Genomic DNA, 19169 nt, shown 5'->3' with positions numbered 1-19169 from the left:
TGCTACAGAATGCCAGAACTTATTCATCCTATCTAGTTGTAATTTTTTATCCATCAGCCAACCTCTCACTATCCTTCCTCCCCTCTACCCTTCCTCGGCTTTGGTAACCACCACTCTACTCTCTGCTTCTATGAAATCGACTTTTTTAGCTCCAACATATGAGTCAGAACATGCAGTATTTCTCTTTCAGTGCCTGACTAATTTCATTTAACATAATGCCCTCCAGGCTTATCCACATTGCTGTGAAAGACAGGATTTCATTCTCTTCTCTGACTGAATACTATTCCGTTGTGTAGATATACCACATTTTCTTTATCCATTCACCTAGCACATCTTTAAAATGTATAAACACTGTACGTCAGAGCAGACACTGGCTGGGAACATAACCAGCCCAGACTGTGAAGCCTTGGTTCAGATCTTTGCTGCATCACTTCTTTAGTGGTGTGACACAAGGCAAGCGATTTAACATCCCTAAGCCTCAGTTTCATCACCTATAAAATGGGTCTCTGTCTCAAAGAGGCTGACAGAATGAAATGAGTTAGTAACGAATCCATTTAGTAAATACTACCCATTGATTTTGACTTTTATTATATATCACATAGTATGGAGATAAATTTAAAACAGAATGTAATAAGAAAAGCGGATGTTTATAACAGCCAAAAATTAGAAACCACTTTAAATCTCAGTTTGGCAGTAAACAATTTAAAAATATATAAAAATTAAAATGTAAGTTATGTTTTTAAGATGTAATTTTTATTGACAAGATTGAGTGAATATCAAGTAACAGCAGAAAAAAATCACAATATAACATTGAAAACAGCATAAAATATTATATGAATATACATGTTGATGAATACATATAAAATACATGTGTGTGCACCTACCCCCCTTTTTTTAATGCCTAAGAGGTACACACTGATACTCAAAATGTTAACAGTGGTTATTTTGGCTTGTCAGATTTGGGAGGATTTTCACTTTCTTCTTTGTACTTAGGTTGTTATCAATTTAATGAATGCTGAAACTTATTTTGTAAAAAAAAAAAAAAGAGAGAGAGAGAGACACCCTGGAGATTTTCACCCATAGCCACAACACAACTTAATAAACAGAATACAGACAGCCCCCAATTTAACATGGTTTGACTTAGGATTTTTCAACTCTGTGATGGTGCGAAAGCAATAAACATTTAGTAGGAACCGTACTTTGAGCACCCATACAACCATCTGTTTTTCACTTCCAGTAAATTACATGAGATGTTTAACACTTCATTATAAAATGGGCACTGTGCTGGATTATTCTGCTCAGCTGTAGGCTAATGTAAGTATTCTGAGCACATTTAAGGCAGACTAGGCTAAACTATGATATTCAATAGGTCAGGTGTACTAAATGCATTTTAGCCTTACGATATTTTTGACTTATGATGGGTTTATCAGGATGTAACACCATCATAAATCGAAGCACATCTGTATTAATTTATGCTCACCTCAAGGCAAACAACAAATGAACTTTTTTTAAAAAGCCTATTTAAAAGATGGGAAACAGCTGAATAGAAGTAGCGTGGAATCATACTAGGGTTTTCTGAATAGACATTAAAACTTAATGCAAAAGTATATGGTAAAAAAATGACAAGATAAAGTTTGACAAAAAAAAATTATGCTCATATGTATAGCTTGATATATTTTATCAGGCTAAGATTTTTAATAAAATTTTCTTCATAGTCTCCATTAGCAAATCTGTTTGGACATACTCATACTTGTTGAGTAAGATAGCTGAGAAGAACTTTTAAAAAAAATCAGATTGTAGGCAAGTAGAAAAAAAGAAGTGTGCATCTACAAAGATAGATTTTAATTAATTGATTAATCCATTAGTTTTAATTTAATTGATATACCAGCCCCAAGTCTAATAGCTCAACCCTCCCCAAAAGACTAACAAACAACAAATATAGACAGAGGTACTTCTAGTTAAATAGGCGGTACAGAGGTTGGGCCTCACAGAAGCTGGCATTTTGAACCTGAAGATTCTCAGAAGAAACAGAAGTCACTTGCCTATCAATACTTCAAACAGAATTTAATACAAATTGCTATTCTGTCATTGTTGGCAACTTTGCGGAATAGGACCAATTACCAGGAAACAATGAATACCACTACTTCAGGTTTATGGAGCTCCAGTGCTCTGAATAATTCCGCAAGAAACAATCTTGTCAATGGTCCTGTTCTAAGAGTAACATGTTTAATGTTGTCAATTTTCCTTTACTTCCAAAGAAAATTATAATTTTTAAGACAATTCTCTTTGTGAATTGATACTTTGAAAATTGCTGTTTTGTTTGGAAATTGGAGAAGAAATCAAATAAGCTAGGGATAAACAGTCTTAAAGTATTAAAATGGAGCTGAAATAATAACCAGAGTATTATAAAATTCTAACCTGAGGTCAATTTGTTCTGCTGGGCTCCAAATGCGTTACCATATGAAACCGTTCAGGAGCGCCACAACAGTCCAGTTTGTGGAATGACACGACTTTCCATGATCTGGCCTTGCATAAAGTATACCCGCTTCTTGCCTTTCTGTATCCTGAATTTTCCTAAGAATAAAATGGATTTTGGCTCTGGGAAAAGAGCAATATTTTCTTTAAAAACACGTATATAAAGATTGGTGAAAACTACTTATGAATTAAATAAAAGAGGAGTGCAGGAAAAATGCACAACTACAAGCACAGCAATCTGTTTTGAGCTGAATGAGTGCCAGTTTGCGGGCCTCGGGGCTCGGTAGGATTTCTCTGTACAGTGCCAAACTCCAACAATATTGTTATGGTTAGAAAGGAATTTCTCAGAAGAACTAACAAAGGCAGAAGGTCATAAATAAACCCAGCAGGACTGCCTTGTCGGTTCTCATTATTGGCGCTGCAGGCACTTGCTTTTCTATGGGCTTCTTACAGGTTCATTTAAGTGTAAGAGTTCCTCCTCCAAAATCACATACTCATAAAAAAAAAAAAAAAGATTCTCAATCTAGCAAAGAAAAATACTTGAAAAGTAAGTAAGAAAATAAGTAGGCAAGTAAATAAACATGAAAGGACAGAAGCCTGGCTTATGGCAGAGCACAGTGTTGCACGTCCAAGAACTGGAACACCTAAACTCCTGGCCTGACTGATCATCCTTTACAGTGACCAAAAAGATGCTTGACTTTTTGACCACGATAACAGTCTGCAGAATTATATTTGGGCAGAAAATGAAGCTGAGCTCCTAAACTGATGCTGACATGTGTTATAAACTGAGCAAAGCACAGCTGTGTAATCATTATGGCAATTACGAAGTGACATTTATGTTTATTTTATTGAAGATATTTAACTAGTAACAAAAAAATGAGGTATACATACATTAGCAATAGGAAGGGATGTTGATTTTTACCAATTAAAAAATAGGAATGTATTACTGAGTCTTTAGAGATGGCCACTATCTTTTGCATAAGGCAAATTCACATCTTTGAGCTCTTACCGATGCCTCTTAATGGTACAGAAAATTTAGTTTTGTAATATTTTTAAAAAAATGCAAATTTCAATTGTTTCTCAATTCTATGTTCTTGTATCTAAGACGGTCAGAGAATATCAAAGCTTCCAATAATTCCACTATAGATTTTTATTCAGAGGAGGAAAGATATGATAGATTTCATTTGCTAACTCAAAACAAAAATATATTTTTCTCTAGCAACAAGAAAGATATATTTCATGGTGTTATCTACTTTCTTAAAAAAAAATTAAAGTAACATAGGTCATTATTTTAAAACAAGAGAAACACATCAGAAAATAAAATAGAAAACAAAACAAAACAGTAGTGCCAGTATTCTAATATTTTAACCAAATTCTAATATTTTCCATATTTCCTTCTAGTCTTTTTTTCTTTCCTAAGTATATTGAAACATCATATCTTTACGCATAATATGTATGCAAAAATAAATAAGATACCAACTGATCTACTTGTTATCCTTTGTCAGGAAAGTAAACATTTTTGTTTCCTGTATGATTTTCAGTTTTATAATCTGCGCATCTTTGTTTTATGTAATTGTAAATTATGCCATCTTCTTTAAGAGAACAATTAAAGTTTCCAGGAGAAAAATGTTATTCTCATAGGCTAGGATGCTGGAATACCATTCTGCAGAGTTACTTAAGTGCTGATATGTTACAAAGAAAGGTATGCTTGGGGAATTACTTTTTAGTGGTTTGCAGCCTCTCATTACCTACCACTCATGATTATTAGTGTCAAGCTGATGTTGAATTCTTCACAGAAAAAATTCTCCATGTTTGCTTTAGACACTGGTGATTGGTCTATGTTCTCAGCATTCAAATAGGACTGCCCTTGAATAACATAACATTACTGGTACAAGGAAGATGAATAAATGCTGAAAAGAGTGGAGTTTCAATGTTCAAGAATGGTAAGCAATCAAGACAGGCTTGGCTTTACATTGGTGGGGAAAATGGGTTTTGCTAGAGAAAATTTCTTAAGCAGTTAACTGCATTAACTATAGCCTACATACAAGAAATTAGTGGTGCTAAATTTGCAATAGGCTGCAAACATCATGTTAAATTTTATTTGATTAGTAGCTTTATAACCAGGTAGTCTATGGTTGACAATGATAGGCCATAAACAGTCCTCAGAAACTTGCTACTGAATATTCTGTCAACAACAATAAACAGTAAAAACAAGGTTCCCACACCTGACAAGCTCAGTACATGAACAGTATATGAAAAACAAGCTGAGCTACATTTAGACTTCGAGAGCTAATCTATGTGAGTATTAACCAAACTAGACTTTGTTGATTCTGAGGGTTGTTAGGCAGATGTTAAGGGGGCTCACACTCAAGTACAGAAAGAAAACCTCAGTATTTCAGAGAAAAACATCATAGAAGATAAATATTAAAATGTGGGGAGAGGCTAAATTTTACTCCCTTGGAATAGAGACATGACTGACTGTTAGGAACTGTGCAGAATTTTCAGAACTAAAACAAAGCCTATACTGTGTTTTTAACATATGATACTGAGGTCCAGAGAGGCTAAGTCATTTGTGTCAAAACTATACACAGGTTGTACGGACACAGACTACAACAGGATGCAGTTTTCTAGGTATAGTCATTAACAACGTCAGCAAGGATATTGATAACTTCATCCCAGAGTACAAAGAGCAAAAGGGTGCGTGTGTATATGTCTATGTGTGCACACGAGTGTGAGATTGTGCACATCTTGAGTTAAATGCATTTTCTCATAGATGTTTCACACTACGTATCGAGGCACATGACTATCTCAAAATCTTGTTTTAGTAAATAAAGATGTGACTTTGTAAGTGATAAAAGGAAAAACAAAATGCAACAAAACTCTGGGGCAGATATGTCACAGTATGCATGATAGCAGGATACAGTTTAATAGGTCCTTTTGTGATTTAAAATAAATCTTTTATTATCTAATTTCTACCTTTTGGTGTGTCTCATACAATGTTTTCTCTAGCTTTCCAATTTCCTGGATTTGCAAATGTACTCACTGCATCTCCTTGTGGGTGAGTCACAACAGCTGTCATGCATGGTCCCAAAACCGAGAGACCATAAAACAGATATACCCGAGGACAACTAACTCACACTGTCACAGACAGAACAGACATCTTTTTAACATGCCTACCTTATGTGGGCAGCACGCCCACCTCTAATACAACAAAGGAATTTTTATTGAAATTCTGAGGGAATCCAAACAGCAATAAGTTAAATGTATTTTATAATGAGTGCTAATAATTTTGCTTGAACTGATAAAGCTTCAGATTTTTTTCATTCTGTTTGCTGACTTCCCACAGGATTCACAAGAGTGAAATAAAAGAGTACCAAATTGTGAAGACAGACTGTTTTGTGAAATCATAATCCATGAAGCATACCATCTGTGCTCTAGCACAGTTCTCAACCTACCATGGATCCCTGGTGCAATTTGATGTGATAAATAGTTTATTTTATAGAGTTCTGAGTTTTGAATTATCTATAATTGTTTTAGGTCTTAAACATATGGGGTTTGGCACAAACTCAATTTAAATTCCTGAGGACAGTTGACTACAGAATTAACTGTATGTATAAAAAAGCTGATCATGTGTAATCCACAATTACATTTAGGAGGACACAGAGACAAGAAGAAAAAGGGTAACAAGAAGAGACAGAAAAAAATTTTAGAAGAGAGCAAAAGACAAGAAAACACCAGCACCATATAATATGCATAAGGGTTCAAATGCTTTCTGGATGAATGAACAGATCAATGACGACATGTGGGAAATAAAGCAAGAAAAGCAGACAAAGCTTTGGGCAGATCTGGCAAATAAACATTATTTAAGATTTTAACCTATCACTACTAAGCTAAATGGTATGGAAAACTCTACACACACATCTGGGCAGGCGGCACCTCTGTGAGAAGCAGAAAAAGGTGGCCCTCTGGGCAGATGCAGTCCATGGAACCACGGCGCCTCTATGAAAGAAAACTGCACCCCCTTCTGAGCAATGGGGAGTGGGCAGAGGGAAACTGCTTTGGCAGAGTGCACCATGCCAGTTTCAAACCCCATTTGTTCTCCAGTTAACACTAGATGCACAACATGGCTACCCTGCTTGGCACCAGTAGATGGCCTAGTGGCCTACCTGCTAAATGAGGAGCTGATAAGAACTGAGAGGGTAGGAGCATGGGCTTTGTGGTCTGAACTTGGTTTGCTTCTTACTTCTGCTAATGAGTAGCCATTCAGCCTTGAACATGTTACTTAACTGAGACTTTCATTTCTTCATTGTTAAACTAGTAAAAGTGTTGCTAAATCTTTGCTTATAATGATATAAAAGAAAGGTTCGGAATACTCCTTGACGAATATTGAGAATACAATAAATGACAGCTATTATCATTGTATTTTTTTAACCAAACCATTTTTAATGTCATTTAATCCCGACAGCCATCTCACTAAGTAGGGACAACCGACTGCATTTTATACAGAAGGAAACAGCTTCTGAGGGTAAGGCTTGGCTATAATTTCAGTCCAGCTCTCTGACTTCAAAGCCCATTTTCAAAGTTTCAAAGTCCACTATGGTAATATACACGTTTTTCTCCTTCTTGCTACTATTCCTATTCCCACAACAAAGGAAAAGACAGGGAAAAAGCCGGAGGTGAAAAAAACTATACCTATCTATGTTTTCCAGGAGGTTCAATGTTTTTCTAGAATGAAAATCATTTAATAATCCAAATACACCTTCCTCCTCCCCCAGCAAAAAAATTTTTAGTTTTGCTTTGATGGGAAATGAAAAATCTCGCTCACTTTAATACACTCCCAGATCTTCCATTGGAACAGAATATATCAAAATACTATCAGCAATGTCCTGACAAAGGGACTAAATGTGACTCATTCTTTGGGGAAAAAGGCCACCATGAACTCAGATATAAGCTACCTGTTAAAGGTCATAATACCACCATGCAAGCAAGACAGTGTTTTGGCCTAAAGATGTCATTAAAATTAAGACTTTCTTCACTGAGCTATTTAGGAATAATAATTGAAGACACTTCAAAACTAATGTGCATATTTTATACAAGAGTACTTCGAAAAGTTCAGGGAAAAATAGAATTAAAAGATAATATGAAATCCTTCCTTAAGCTTTTTGAAATATCCTTGTATTTAATTGTCAAGAGACAATTTAAAATTCTGAGACTATATACAATCTTCAGCAAATAGAAATTATAGAAGGAAGAATAGTAAAAAACCTAGACAGAACCGAAGTTAACTTTCCTTCCTTTCTGTGATTCTTCAAGGGTAACTCAAGTAATTGATTTTCAATGCAAAAAAAAAAAAGACTTCTCTCTTCTATGACTTCATCATCTCTAAAATTTCTTTTAATCATTATATGAAAGAGTAAAAATTGATGTTGATAGAAACTCCCTAAGTAAGTTTTGTGTTTTCTTCACACAAGATTTTTGGCATTTTAAAGTGTAGAAATAAGATCGTTTCCTGTAGCAAGACTAACTGAAAGATGGCTTACCATTAGTGACCACTGGCAATTTAAAATACCACTGACTTTTACTCAGGACTGCAGTTACTCTTGGTGGTGTCAGGGGTGGATGAATAACCATTCCCAAGGGGCAAACAGGGCTTTCAGTGGTGTTTCTGAACTAAGTACTGGCTACACAAGTGTGCTCATTTTGAGAAAATGTTTCAAGCTAAACACTTAAATTTGTGCACGTCCCTGACTTTATGTTACTCTTCCACAATATTTACATTTACAAAATTGACACAATGACAGCACAGTCATTTGTCACAACGAGGGAGAAAAAACCCAGCCATCTCCCAAATCTTTATGGCCTTATTTCATCCTGATAGGTTAGCACTAAAATTTTCTTTTTAGAAGAAAATACTCTTCTTTGGTATTCTCCTCGAAAATATCACCTACTTTCAGAAAGCAAGAAGTCCAACTTAAATGGAAGTTCTTGTGGGCAGGTAATGGTTTGACTCCTGATCGCACTACCGCAAGTGTTCCACCTCTCTAATGATCTCCCTGCAGGGCTCATTTACCAGCTCTGGGTCAAAGACCAACAGGCCCATGAAGTCAAGGGTCCACACAGCAGTGCTGGATGTATTTGAAAATAACTGTATCATAAAGGCACCTTTCATCAGAGATGGTTTTCGAATTTAAAATAAAAGGATAAACCACAATACCATCATCATGTACATTACCATATTCACAGGTATACACATATGGAATGATGTATCCTGGTTAAGGTACAGAACACCAATACTAGCCAGAGCCAAAGTAATCCCAGCTTGGGGGGAAAAAAGCAACTTTATTACCTTTAGTAACATTGTATTTGAAACCATTTTCCATTTGTCTCTTAGACTTGCCTTCAATTTTCATTAACTTAAGTTTCTTTTAACTTCTATTCTTTGTGACTTTGACCAGCATGGTTACAAATGGGTTAGATGAGGACTCGAAGAGGTCAATTCTCCAAATACAATAAAACTGCTGTTTTAATAATCTTTTTACTTAAACACTACTTCTTTCCTTTCACATACATAAATAGAACTATTTGCAAATAATAATTTTTTTGTTAGTTTAAACAAACTAGTCCAGTACAGTATAGGATGAAGTTGATGCAAAAGCTCTATGAGTATTTACACTCAAAGGTAGAGCATTTTTAAAGAACTGTATTCAGTTCCTAATAAAAGAACAAAGATATGTAACTTCCTCTGCTGTTTATTTGTACAGAAGAAGAAGGAAAAAGAGAGTATCCACGGAAAGAGAGAGAGAGAGAGAAGGAGAGAGAGGGAGAGAGGGAGAGAGAGGGAGAGAGGGAGAGAGAGGGAGAGAGGGACAGAGGGAGAGAGGGAGAGAGGGAGAGAGAGGGAGAGAGAGGGAGAGAGAGGGAGAGAGAGGGAGAGAGGGAGAGAGAGGGAGAGAGAGGGAGAGAGGGAGAGAGAGGGAGAGAGAGGGAAAGAGGGAGAGAGGGAGAGAGGGAGAGAGGGAGAGAGGGAGAGAGGGGGAGAGAGGGGGAGAGAGAGGGAGAGAGAGGGAGAGAGAGGGAGAGAGAGGGAGAGAGAGGGAGAGAGGGAGAGAGGGAGAGAGAGGGAGAGAGAGGGAGAGAGAGGGAGAGAGAGGGAGAGAGAGGGAGAGAGGGAGAGAGGGAGAGAGGGAGAGAGAGGGAGAGAGAGGGAGAGAGGGAGAGAGAGGAAGAGAGAGGGAGAGAGAGGGAGAGAGAGGGAGAGAGAGGGAGAGAGAGGGAGAGAGGGAGAGAGAGGGAGAGAGGGAGAGAGTGAGAGAGGGAGAGAGGGAGAGAGAGGGAGAGAGAGGGAGAGAGGGAGAGAGAGGAAGAGAGAGGGAGAGAGAGGGAGAGAGAGGGAGAGAGAGGGAGAGAGAGGGAGAGAGGGAGAGAGAGGGAGAGAGGGAGAGAGTGAGAGAGGGAGAGAGGGGGAGAGAGGGAGAGAGAGGGAGAGAGGGAGAGAGGGAGAGAGAGGGAGAGAGGGAGAGAGAGGGAGAGAGGGAGAGAGGGAGAGAGGGGGAGAGGGGGAGAGAGAGGGAGAGAGGGAGAGAGGGAGAGAGAGGGAGAGAGGGAGAGAGAGGGAGAGAGGGAGAGAGGGATAGAGGGAGAGAGAGGGAGAGAGAGGGAGAGAGAGGGAGAGAGGGAGAGAGGGAGAGAGGGAGAGAGGGAGAGAGGGAGAGAGGGAGAGAGGGAGAGAGGGGGAGAGGGGGAGAGGGGGAGAGGGGGAGAGGGGGAGAGGGGGAGAGGGGGAGAGGGGGAGAGAGCGAGAGAGGGAGAGAGAGGGAGAGAGGGAGAGAGGGAGAGAGGGAGAGAGAGGGAGAGAGAGGGAGAGAGAGGGAGAGAGAGGGAGAGAGGGAGAGAGAGGGAGAGAGAGGGAGAGAGAGGGAGAGAGGGAGAGAGGGAGAGAGGGAGGGGAGTGAGAGCTCCAGATGAAAGGTGGGGAGCATAACAATGTGAAAGTGAAAGAGCAGTAACTACTGCGCAGAGGACAGCGACTTGACACTGGAAATTAGACTATGCCAGGGCCATGTCTCCAGAGGGTACTTCATTCACACTGGTTGGGAGAGGATGTGGGGACTGTGGGGCTAATAGTGGCTACGGAAGCCTTTGGAAGTGTCTTCTATGAATGCGGCCAGGATGGTGCGTTTTCCACTTGACTGATTTTGGGTTGGATTACGAGAACTCATGAATGAGAGGCACTGGAAGAGTGAAAATTGAAACAGATGAAAGTTTTCACTGTTCACTGTGAGCAACAATATGCTCAAAACAGAAGAAATGCTAAGAATGTTTCTACATAGTTAGAAAAACAGAGTCCAGCCTCTAAACGTTTTATTTTTTGCCCTTTGGTATCACAAATGGAAATAGCTATAAACAAGCTTTCTGGAGAAATGGGCTTTAGATGCTCAATGTTTATAAACACATGAAAAACAAGTACATATATGTAAAGTTACTCAAAGAGCAAGGGCAGCTCCTAGATTAGCAATACCTTCCAGCTGTACTGATCTATCTCAAGAAAACTGTAACAATCAAATGAGGGGCCGATGAGCCACAGAAGAGTCACAGAGGTTCAACAAGACAAAGGTAGGAACAGGAGGTGGAATCCAGGCCAATGGGTATCAAAGATTATTGCACAACTAGCACGAAATCCCTGCTGTGGATGGAGATGGAGGCAACTGGCTATCTTTCAAACCTTCAAATTATGTAACCACCCCATATTCTGATGCCACCCTCATGAAGTGACCTCCCTCCGTGTCGCTCTGCCTGCAGGGAGATCACTACCTTGCCAACTGTATGGTCAGTGAGTCTTCTCCAGAGATGGGCCATCAATCTCTCAGTATTCTCCAATTCTGGTAAAATTGCTTTCTGAGCCTTGAAGAATAGAGAACCAAACACTGGTCCTAAGGACATTTGCTAAAATAAAGTCATCCTGTGGTAAATCACTAAAAACTAAAATTCTCCCTGATAACACCCTAGCCTTTAGGAAGTTCTATAAGGACTAGATTGTTAGGTCTACTTGTTGGCAATAATCCCATAAATAAGTAACCATTATAAGTAAAACTAGGAAGTTTGACTTATTAGAAGGACATTTCATAGGAGTTTTACATTTTACATATTTTATTTTGGTAACACATATGCCTGATAAGTTAGTATATTGTTCTTCCATAGACTCAGTTCTCCAATATAATAGAACTAAACGCACTTTCTATAGGCAAGTCAAATAATAGCATATCCATCTAAAAAAATCTCTAACAGAGAACAACATGGCTCCTGTATAAGCATCTTGGAATGGAAAAAGCACTGGCTTGTTATTATTAGCCACATGTCCTACAGTATCAGCTACCTAACCTCTGATTCTGTGGCATTATACCACCTGCCTCATAAGGTAGTGTGTTAAAAGAAAAAGTACGTGTAAAGCACCCTGCCAAGTGTCTGGTATTTACCTGTTGCTCAGTAAATGTTAGCCCTCCCCCTTTCTACTCTTAACCAGCACTTAACATTGGCATGAAAGAGTGACTGGCAGCTCATTCACCTGTACCAGCAACTATCCTGTCTCCTGGGACTTAATTGTAATCTGTTAAGATTCAAAAGTGTAAAAAAAAAAAAAAGGAAAAGACACCATATGAAATATCTCTACATTCTTCGAACCCTAGGGGGAGATGGTCCAGTTGGACCCATCCATCCTCATTCTGAAACGTAACAAATTTATTTAAAATATATTTTAAAACATTATCAGGTTAATAAATGATTTGTATAAAACAACAAACACAACAGAAAGAGATAGGTAAGAAAAGAGTCCCGATCAGACCACTGTCATTAGTTTCTTATGGTATCCCTTCTTCAAACTTTCTATAAATATTCAAAAGGAAGTTTTAGAACCAAACTCATATCCACAGCAATCAACAGAAGGAGAAACTGAAATAAGGCACAACAGCAACAGGAAACAAAGGAATTTGATGTTGTAGCTATGTACTTTGAAAACTAGATTCAACTTGTCATGATTGCTTTGTCAAACATCTTATCATCTCCAAAAAGTGACATTATACATGGGCTACCTTTAGCTCCTTTCATATTTACTGTCTCACTTTTCCCACTGCAAACTCAGTGTTTACTGGCTGCTAGAAAAATTCATCATGGTGACTCTTCCATAAAAATATTTTCCACCTATGACATGATGCGGGTTTGGAAAGACTATAGCATGGACACTTCAGTTTAATTATCCTGAACTGGACTGTTTGAAAAACAAAAGCAGTATTTTTATGTTATGAAAAATGAAAGAGGACTGAATCAGCAATCTTTTTTATTTCTGATCTACCATTTAATAACTGGCATAGAGTAGGCACTCTACAGGGATGGGGTGGTAGGGTTACCAGATAAAATACAGGAACCCAGTTAGAGCTGTATGTCAGAGAAACAAATGATTTTTTAGTACAAATATGTACCATGCAATATTTGGAGTTACGCTAAAATTTTACTCATCATTTCTTTGAAATTCAACTTCAACTGTGCAATCTGTATTTTGTCTACTAAATCTGCAACCCTAAAATGGTAAAAGCCATAATAAGTAGGAGTTAAAATACAGTTGGAGCATCCCTAATCCAAAAAATTGGAAATCCACAATGCTCCAAAATCTAAAACATTTTGAGTGTTGACAGGACACTCAAAGGAAATGCTCACTAAAGCATTTCGGATTTTTGGATTAGGGATGTTCAACCAGTATGTATTCGGCAAATATTCCAAAATCTCGAAAAACCTGAAATCCAAAACACTTTTGGTCCCAAACATTTTGGATAAAGAACATTCAACCTGCACTTAAGCCCAATGCCCAGACCCCCATCAGCTGTGTGATGCTGTGCAGGCGACTTCACCTCTCTGCAATTCTATTATCTATGAAATGGGGAGATTACCTGCCACAACTACCTTGTGGGGTTGATGTGAGACTCAAATAACAATGATACAGCAGCAGCGAAAATTGCAGTGCGTAAGCAATGCACTCCATCTTTACAGCCTGTCGAGATATTTACTATTATTACTCCTATTTAAGATTTTACTATTATATATTACCATTATTCCAACAGCTAATAAATGTAAATCCAAATGTAGCTAGACTCTAGAGTCCATGGTCTTAATTCACTTCTGTAAAAACTAAAATGATAAAAATGTATGCAAAAAGATACATAAATGGGAAATACTCTCATTACTATCAAAAGATTAGGCAGAATTAAACTTTAGTAAAAAATAAACAAGACTGTCTCAGTTGAGGGGATAGCCTGCGTAAAGAGTCCACAGGAGGAGAGATAGACAATGCAAGATTCCAGCAGACCCCAGAGGCTTCTGCAGCTTGGTGGGGGTTGGGGGAAGGGGTGGAAAACTCCACTGTAACATTTTTTTAAAAGGCTGAAAATGAAAAAACCAGCAGCTCCATGGGGAAGAAGCTGTAAAAGATCATTTGTGAGTTAACTAACCATAGGTGGACAAAATTAACCTTGGTGTGGACAAGGAATTTGTTGAGATGGAAAAGAAGGACAGAGCTCAGAGAAGCTGAGAAGAGGAAAATAGCAGGGGGTTAAGGACTGAATCAAAAACATGTAAAATAAACCATAAGCAGATATTTATTACCATCTCAAAATTGTGAATCTGTGCTAAGACAATATGATGGGGCTCTTGAATGTGATGAAAAATGCAAAAAGGGGAAAAATAAGTATTTTGGATTTTGCCTCGAAGATATTAAAAGTATGTAATGCTTGTGTTCCTATCGAAATGGAGAGCATTTGGTAAATAATTATTTTTATTCTAAATAATTACTCAAAAGATACACAGGTGCCTAGTATACCTTACTACAAAGCAAAAATTGAACATTCTCTGCTTTAGCATCACATTTGCTTCTGAATTAAAAGCTGAAATGTACTATACATAATTTACTTTAACAATTGTTTTTATCAACTTTACAGATATGGACTTATCAGTGCTCTGTTTAGTGTTAGTATCTAGACAGGGAGTTGGCAGCAAAGTTCCTGTTTCACTAATTACATTCTTTTCGAAAAGTTCACCCTGCCTGGGTGTCCAGGTAATTGCAATTAAGTCAGAAATCTGGTAATTAGAAATTCAAGTGCCCTGCCAGGAACAATACACTTCCTCTTGACGGGCTGCCCACAAGAACTAATTCACTTGGAAAGGACAGAAGCTGATGTGAAGTGGCAGCGTAGACATTGATTAAGCAACAAGCACTGAAATGAATTTCTCCCCTCCTTATTCTCCCTAAAACCAAGTCCATTATATCTCATTTAAACTCCTAGAAAGCATTTTGTGAATTCTGAAACACGCAGACAAAAGCCGAATCACTAATACTCAAAAAAAAAAAAAAAAAAAAAATGTTGCACACTGTCTCTCAAAATCTTTCCCAGGACAGGTAGGGAGCTTAGAGGCCACCAGATTCAACCCAGGCAGAACTGGGGTCACTTATATCTTGCTGATCATTGTAACTCCAGAACTTTCCACAGGGCCTGGTCCTCTGAAAGCAATTAATAAATGTTGCATAACCTAGTCTTAGAACCTGTTAACACTCTAATCTCAGAAAACCTTTTGTGAGATACAAAAATAAACATTTCTTTCATATCAATGGACTAATTTCCCTTAAATTAATCAGACTGTCTTTAACAAACCTCATATTCTACAGTATACTATTGAGTATTTACAAATTCACTATGTAATGAAAGGCAAGAAAGCAAAACACAAATGTGAAACTTTTTTTTTTGTCTTTTTCGTGACCGGCACTCAGCCAGTGAGCGCACCGGACATTCCTATATAGGATCCGAACCCGCGGCGGGAGCGTCGCCGCGCTCCCAGAGCTGCACTCTCCTGAGTGCGCCATGGGCTCGGCCCAAATGTGAAACTTTTAAACTCTTTAAAAAGCAATGTCTTAGTCTGGCTCATTCTTTATCTAAACCATTTTTGAGCTAATGATGTAATTCCACCAGCTTCTTTTATTCCTGACATCACATAAATCTACTATATAATGATCTACTATAAGTGATAACGTTAAAGCTTCCACATTTTCTCTGTTGATTCTAAAAACCTAAAGATAAAGAACTAATATATCCTTTCCAAAGTCCTGTCTTATGCCAACAGATGCCACACACTGTTAACAAATGAATATGTTGTTTTATTTTTTTAAAAAACTCACTGCCAATCTAAATCGCCTTTGGTTGAAACATGTAAGCAAGGTGTTCCAGGTCCTCCAAGTCTTTCCTACAGAAACCATCAGCCCTAGCCACATGTGCCTGCTCATTACTGCCTGTCTGTGAGGCTGCTTCCTCTTTGATGGAGCTAAGTCAAATCCCCTCAATGTCTCCTTGCAGTAGACTACACTGTACTTTCCTTCTTATGTGCCACAGTAACTACTTAGCACTTGTCATGTGCTACCCAGCCCCACTTTTTCAAATGCACTGCAAATGATGAGAGCTGGAATCTGAGGTCCTTAGCACCCAGCACAGGGTGTCTCTTCTGATCACAAGGCTTGCTTCTACTGACCACCATGCTATCAAGGAGGGTGACCTTCAAAGTTGCAGGAAATAAACACCACAGCACAGGAATCAGGATGAAGTAGTTGAAGAAACGGTTGCTGATGATACTTTAGAGAAAAGCCTGATGTCGTTCAGGTGGGCATCTGAACATATGTTAACTTGTCAGCTCTACTAGAGGTGAGGTGAGGGGTCACGGGAAAGCAGAGATGGGATTAGGGAGAACGACAGACAGCGTCTTCAGTCTGCCTTTAAGCGAGGTGTCTGTCTTGCACTTTATGCCACTGCTCTTCCTCTTTAAAAAAAAATTTTATTGAAACATAATTAATTGTACATATTTGTGGGGTACAGAGTTGAATATCAATAACTGTACAATATGTGATGCTCAAATCAGGATAATTAGTATATTCATCATTACAAAGTGTAATCATTCTTTGTTGGCACTTCACCAGTGCTCTTCTTAAACACGACATAGTTCATCCTGCAGCCACACAAAGTCCCCAAAAGGTATGAATCCACAAAATTACTCCATTAAACTCAAAAAGTTCTACAAAAGAAATAAAATTAATTAGTAGTTTTCATGCCAACATTAGGAATGCCTCTGGAATATTAGAAAACCACTTCATTCTAGTGGTTTTGGAGAATGTTGTTGGTATCATGGACCTTATCTGAAATTAATCCTTCTAAGCTTTTATTGGTTCTAGAATTGATATTTATTACTTTAAAATTTTTTCTGACACATTTTCAAAATCAGGGTAACTAAAAAATCACTAGACTTCCTTCATGTCTATTTCTCTAAATTTTCGGCTCAATGAAATTCTTCCACCAAAAGGACTGAAATCAAGTACCCAGAAGTCCTACTTAAAAAGTATTATTTTTCTCAAAAGTAATTCTGAAAGGAATAAGGTGTTAGCAAAAATAAATTCAAAATATCTGGGTACATAATTTTAAAAAGAACTGAGACTGATTTTTAAAAAGACAAAAAAGATATTGTGGATTTTTTTTACATGCTGTGCTATATCTGGGACTGATTCACAGAATTTGCAGAAAAAAAATATAATCATTTAAAAATTAAAACAAATCTGAATTTCATAAGTCATTTCTCCTTATATGCTCCAAAAGTGATTAGTCAAAATCAAACATCAAAATGAGGATTTTTAAAGATATTGGTAAGACAAGTTGTTTTTCTTAGCATTTCAAGTCTCTAAAACTAACCAGACTTACCAGACACTTCATTTTCTGTTATTGGCATGCCTATGAAGATTCATGAGATCATAATCAAACATAACTACTGTAAGAAGACACCAAGATCATCAAAACAGAAGCACTGGAAACAGAAATGTAGAGGATTCTCCACCCACCCCAAAGGTATATCAATTGTACCAGTTTATAATAAGAAATTACTTCTCTTGCCCTATGGCAAAGTCTCAGAAGCTAAGAATACAAGAAATCATACTCTTGTTATGAAGGACAGCTCTGTTAAAGATGCTTATCATTTATTTTCAATGTTGTCAGTCAATATGTTGTACTAATTCCATTTTCATTTTTCCCAAATGGCATTTTTAAAAAAATCCAAGTTAAGAACATTTTGAGTACATGCAGAGAAAACTATTGTATCCTTAAAATCTGTCAGCAAATGTGAATCAGTAGCTGTGGGAAGCAGAATTCTTAGATGGTCCCCCAGATTCCCAGCCCCTGGGGTACTGGCCATACATAATCCCCTCCCTTAAGTGTGCATAAGACTGTGAATACGACAGATAACATTCCTGCAATTATGCTACTTAATAGGGCAGAGGGGATTTTATAGATGTAATGAAGGTCCTAATCAGTTGACTTTGAATTATTAAAAGATTATTCTTGCTGGGCCTGACCTAATCAGGTGATCCCTTAAAAGAGGTGGGAGAGATTTGAAGCAAATCTCCTCCTGCCAGCTGCAGTGTTGTGGAGAGGGCCATGTAGCAGGGAATGCAGGTCATCTCTAGGAAATGAGAATGGTCCCTGGTTGACATCCAGCAAGAAAGTGGGAACCTCATAGCTACAGCCACAAGAAATAAATTCTCCCAACCGATATGCTTGGAAGAAGACCCTAAATCTCAGATGAGACTGCAGCCCCGACAATCCTTTATCATGTGAGACCCTGAGCAGAGCATCCAGTTACTGGACTCCTGACCTACAGAAACTGTGAGATAATCAATGGGTATGATTTTATGCTGTTGAATTTGTGGTAATTTGTTACTCAGCAGTAGAAAATTAATACATTTGCAACTTTCCTTTCAAATCTAACTAGAGGGCAGGTGTAAGAATTAAGTTTCCTTTTATATACATATACATATATATAAAGTTAGCTTTCTATCTTTATCAAGAGTATTAAAATCAAATTTAAGAAAGACAAAAGATTGCAAGGAGTTATTACACTGAGCACTGAAGGCTTGAAATTTAAGGTAATTATTTACATTTATATTTTATTTTAAAGGAAAAATTTTTGAGCAGCTATTGTAAAGGGTACTTTGTGCAAGTTCCATAGGTGAATTTAAATGACAAAGATGCAAACAAAAAAATAGTACCTTACAGGCAAGAAGAAAAATAAAAACCATAAAATAAGATGGGTAAACTAATGACTAATCTCTACTTAACTGATGAATGACCTGTATCTTTTTGATAGTGGCACATTATTGAAGACCCGGCATGATGTAGAAGGAAAGGTAACTACTTGTTATTTCTTAGTAACAAGTAATGAACTAGTTGTGAAGAAGACAGCAAAGGGAAAGCACTATCCATGGGCTCCCTGTCCACACAGCAGAAACCCTCTGAGGCCCACCTGATGCACTCACTGGTTTCAGTCGTGGGGAGGCTCCTCTCTAGAAAGCCCTCCTGCTTCTCTGCCCATGCTAGTTGAGGAATATGCTCCCCAACATATTTCTCCAGTTATAAAACTGAATAAAATATAGAACCAAGTGATGTATAAATGTGAAAAGAGGGGTATTGGCAAAAAGATCTGCTCTACTGAAGATGAGTGAACTGCTAAAAACTACTGCAGAGTTAGTTTTGGCTGAGACAACTGTGCAAGACGGACAGGAGGGTGGTACCTATAAATGCACATGCACATTTACATGTTTGTGTTAAGACAAAATGTATAATGTATGC

General features: G+C 37.9%; 1 protein-coding gene across 4 annotated transcripts in view; it reads right to left on the bottom strand.

Moving 5' to 3' along the window:
• The window catches only part of ARID1B (AT-rich interaction domain 1B), a 405100-nt gene that overhangs the window by 129722 nt on the left and 256209 nt on the right, over positions 1 to 19169 (bottom strand). The window lies entirely within an intron of this gene.

This window comes from Cynocephalus volans, chromosome 5 (assembly GCF_027409185.1).
Source record: "Cynocephalus volans isolate mCynVol1 chromosome 5, mCynVol1.pri, whole genome shotgun sequence".
Lineage (NCBI taxonomy): Eukaryota > Metazoa > Chordata > Mammalia > Dermoptera > Cynocephalidae > Cynocephalus > Cynocephalus volans.
The sequence above is the reverse complement of the archived record's forward strand: the minus strand, read 5'-3'. Positions and strand labels throughout refer to the sequence as shown.